We start from the raw sequence: 5,349 nt of genomic DNA, 5'->3' as shown, positions 1-5,349 counted from the left end.
TCTCTCTCTCTCTCTGTGTCTATGGGTGTGTATCTGTCTTTGTTCTGTCTCTATTCCTTTATCTTCTTCTCTGTAAACCCCACCCCACCCCCGTGTGCTTGTTCCTGTCTTTCTGCAGTGATACATTCAAAATGATGTCTACTAGCTTATCACTATGCACTACTACTAAATTTAGTAACTACTCTGAAAGATTTTAGGTGACTCTTGCAGAGGCTAAGTTGCTAAACTATTTTTTCTCTTTAACATGATTTATTTATCCATTTTAACATCATCTTCATCACCATTATTTGGTTTCCCTTTTAATGTTTCTCAATTTTATTTGAGCTAGCCAGCAAGCCTCACAGCCTCCTTCTTGATAGATAACCTGAGGGAACTATTGCAACTTTAGATATTTTTTACAGCAAGATTTCAAAGTGCAAACTCTAATTCCTTGCACCAAGTGCAATATTTCCTAACACATTGCTACGAATTTTGCACATATTATGGGCTTTTTCCAGTTGTGTTACTTCTGGATGTTTTATTTGGGTACTATTAGGATTTTAATGATGATATTACTAACTGTGACAGGTGACAAGGCCCACAAAGGAACTAGGGCTTTCATATATTTGTCTTTTTTTGTTGTTGCTGTCTGGATTTCTTGCTTCTTTGTCTTCCATGTTTGTATTTCGTTGAAAATCTGAGGTAAAGATAATGATGATATCATGTTGAGAGCACCAAAAATGATTAGTATCTTATACAGCAATGATTTTTTGCAGTTTTTAATATTAAACCTTCTGTAGTTATGCTATACTCTACACAAGGATGCCTTAAAAGAGGTTTTCTTTTCCTTTTTTTCACAATGGGAGAAAAAACTGGAAAATGTTATATTTTTCTGTATTAACTTTTAATTTTTCATTTTTAAAATGAATCTTTGATTCAAATCCTGTGATTTGACCATGAAATTATCACCACAGCTTAACCGCTCTCTGATATGAACAGGGAGGTGTAACTATTGCACTCTGAGAAACTTGAGTTTGGAAATGCACTTTAGAATATAAACTCCAATTTGAGCCACATAAAATCTATATCATGTATTTGTTAAATAGATGTATTATTTACTTATGTTAATTGGCTTGTTCATTTTCAATTTGTATTATCTACTTTGTCTCCACAATAATGAAGTTACAGAGATTAATTTATATTAGTATCTCTTTTTTATCATAAAAAATTGTAGAGCTTGACTCTAGGGTTTATCCCATTTGGCAGAGATAAGGTAATTGTCACATGTCCCCTGGAGACTCAGCTGTCTTACATTTGGCAATCCCCTATACTGAGACCCACTTTCAGGAAAGGGAAAGTAGGTAGCTCTGACTCTATTTCAAAACTTACCAATAATATAACTTCCTTGTGGGCACATACAAAAATTTCTATGGGCTAAACTGCCTATTGAAACACTTTAATTTTTGTTGATGTTGAAATTGTATGACCTTAATGGATTCCTTTGTGTTTTTTACTTTATTTCAGCTTTGTATACAGTTTTGTATAATATATATTGAACATAGTATAGCATTCCAACATACACTTCTGAATTGTTTTCAGAAAAATCAATATAATTGATATGCTAGTTAACTCAATCAGTAATCATTTTTATGTGCACTAAAACATTCAAAATACTCAATACTAGTTACTCTGAAACATACATTATAACCACAGAGTGCTAGTGAAGCCATGGATATTGGAGGAGAATCCACAACCAGTAACTTATTGAACCCTATAATCCATAACAATCTATGAATCTGTGTCATTAGCATGTGACATATGATGTCATAAATAAGCATGTGATGAAACCTTCCATCAAAGAAAATTCTCTTTGAAACAGAAAGAACTTCACACACACACACACACACACACACACACACACAAAACCACCCCAAACCTATTAAAATGTAGTCTTGTATATCCCAGTGCAAATGACACATCTATAAAACTCTCAGAGAATACTGTGGAAGATGGGTGGGAGATGTAAGATCCAGAGGATCACAGCATTTACAAGGAGATTGTTTGTCCCAGTAACATCAAAAGCTATACCCATAAAATCTAACCAGCATGACTGGCTATCTGTGAGCTAAAAAGGCACAAATTGGGGGTCAATGTCAAAATGGAAAGGAAAAATCCCTTCACAAGCTGCTATAGGCAACTGAAGAAAGCTGGGAGCTGGAGAGGTGGTTTTCTCCAAGGAACAGTTGGTTGTCTAGTGCCAAGCAGTCTGCCCTGAAAACATACCTACAAGTAATATATAAACACACTGTCTTAAGGAATACATATGTATAAACATATTCATGTGTGTACTCAATGTCAATCAATTGAAAAAGGAAGCCAGAAATTTGAGGGAGAGTGGGTACAGATATATGAGATGATTTGGAGGGAAGAGGAATGATAAAGGGAGAATGATAACAATGGAACTATATTATCACCTCAAATATAGTTTAAATTTTCACAAAAGTAAATAAAAATAACATACAACTGTATTTGTCAATCTTAGATACTCTACCGATTCATAGAATATTAAAAGTTATTTTGAGTAGATTGGTAAAGAATAGACCCCCAAACAAATAACCAAGCAAAACACTCAAACAATGGAGACTTGTGATTGGCAAGCATTTGCTTCTCTACACAACAACCAACAAGGTGTCTGGAAATATGTATTTAATCAGTCAGGTCCACTTTTGTCCAGTATATACTGATTTTTGGGCATATAGCCTAAAACAGTCTAAGCAGTTTACACTCTCAAACATCACAGTTTGACCTCTGGGCACATACCCACTGAGGGCATGCACACCCTCTTTCAAGCATAGGACTACCGTATCTCCATCTCTCTGTAGCTATTATCATAGCCACATGGGTATTTCATCTTGCCTGTTTGTTCTATCAGACTAAGAGGAAATCCACCTATCCTCTACCCATTTCTCAGAAATATCTCAGACAACATTTAATGAAAAGAGGATTTCCATAACTCTGTTTCTGTCCCTCACTCTATGACAAGGATCACCATTTCCTATTCCATTCCTGTTACCATTGAGTATTCCTCCTGTAAACATGGAACATTGTGTTGCTCTACTTTCCAACTTATATGTTGGAAGTACTCTCTCCTTCCTTAACACTTCTAAGAGTCACAGGGACACATTACACAATATTTTTCCATTTCATATTTTTCAGATGTTAATCATGTTTTATCTAATAATGGATTTAAGAATTGTTTGACACATGTCATAAAGCATTTAAAGACAGATGATTATTAAAACTAAAGTTAAGTAGGAGAGACTGCATGGTCACAAAGACAGGGAGTGATATAAATGATCCAGTTGATAATTTATTTTTATTATTTTATGTTCTTGAAGAGGAAAGACTTGCATTTATAGAAGTTCTGTTTTTTGGACAAAAAACAATATCCAAGTTGTTGAGGCTTGACCCTCCCTTGACCCCATTCTAAAGGAGGATGCCCAATGCAGGGTGATCTCACTGGCGAGCCAGGAGAGGCCACCCTTCTTCCTATAAATCTGCTAAGGTTGTCCTCCATCCCCATTAGCCTGTGAACAGCTGGTCTTGTGGTTCACAGGAGAACAAGTATGTGGTAGCTGTGACTTCATGGTTCTCCACTTACTCAGTAGCTTGATGGGAACTGCTCTGCAGGAGCAGACGGAAGGCTATTCTCAGAGTATTTCATTGTCACCACAGCTGGGAACTTATCAGTTGAAATAAATTAGTATTGAAGGAAAGGGAATGGTCAACATAGCTCAGAGGACAACCACATTCTTTGTCTTCCCTTTCTTCTTTCTCAGGTATAAATATCAAAGGAAATGAACATTACAAGATTAACTAAGACAAGGTAACTGTCTTTTGTTTCCAAACCACTTATGTCAGTGCCTCTTTAAGCAGTTATGTGTCTAAATACACATTTCCAATCTTGGTTATGGAATGGAAACTCCAGATTTCAAAGGAAGAGTAGACAGTTCAGGATGTGAGTTTGAGGCTATACCTAAACATGAAGACAGGGTATTGGCATCTACATTCTGCAAGTACATGACAATCTAAGTTGACTGCAGCTGGGAATGATTTTATGGAAAAGTTACAGAGAATTTTTTATGAAGTAGAACACAATATCAGTGTGGCTTTTTCAAAATATGTAAACCAGCAGATACTCTCAAGATTCCTAAGCATTTATTGTCCATATTTTAATGTATTCCTGCTTTTATTTATATTTTATCTTATTTCATAGCATACTATTATAATTTACTGCACAAGCTTCCAAAAATTGAGTGAGCAATTTGCTTAGCAATACAAATTATGTCATTTTAATAATTTATAATTCCTCTAGAGAATTCTACTCAAGCATATACTTAAGCCAACGTTGCCCCATATTTTGACCATTGAACAGATTTCTTCTCACATAACTATAGAATTTAAAAATATAATAATGTGATTATTATTCTATACCTTCTACACACACACACACACACACACACATACACACACACATGCACACGCAGACACACACGCATACACACAGAGAGGGGGAGAGAGAGAGAGAGAGAGAGAGAGAGAGAGAGAGAGAGAGAGAGAATGTATCTATTGCTTTGGAGAGCCTAATAAGTGATATTCTTTGATTCAAACATAAAAGTTTTATTCATGAAGCCTTTGTATTAGAGTTGTAGTTTTAAATTCATATATTGAAGCTGTTTTTTGACATAGATCAATAAATGACAAAGGCAAATGTAACTCTTTATTCTTAATCCCAACTAAAGCAATGACCTAGACATTAAATAAATCTCTGGTTTCTGATTTTTGTAATGCAATAATGATGTAGAATTGTGTGTTTCATGGGCAAGATTCAAATGAAAATGCTCTCATATTCTTTAAGCCCAATATACGTGCCAATGTGTCAATTATTTAACACTCAACTATTTGGATATCACCTTTTCATCATCTATCTACCACTTATCTCCATATTATCTATTTGGTACCTATCTATATATCATATAGATCTGTAATCATTAAAATCTATCATCTACCTCCAATCTATTAATATTATCTGTTATCCAACAAATCTCTGTTATTTGTCTTTTATCCATCTGCCAATCATATCTATCATCCATTTATCTATCATCAATATATCTATCATCTATCTAGTTACCTATTATCTCTTATCTATCTATTTTATATCTCTTATCTACCTAGATTAAATAGGAAAGCTACAATCATGAGTAATGAATCTGTATGTGAAGACAGTGTTTCTTCTAAGAGAGTTTAGGTATATGACTGGCATGTGCAACCTTACCAGGCCTCTCTGATGATTAAAAAGTGTTTCTTGAC

This window comes from Grammomys surdaster, unplaced genomic scaffold (assembly GCF_004785775.1).
Source record: "Grammomys surdaster isolate TR1022 unplaced genomic scaffold, NIH_TR_1.0 243, whole genome shotgun sequence".
NCBI classification, from domain to species: domain Eukaryota; kingdom Metazoa; phylum Chordata; class Mammalia; order Rodentia; family Muridae; genus Grammomys; species Grammomys surdaster.
The sequence above is the reverse complement of the archived record's forward strand: the minus strand, read 5'-3'. Positions refer to the sequence as shown.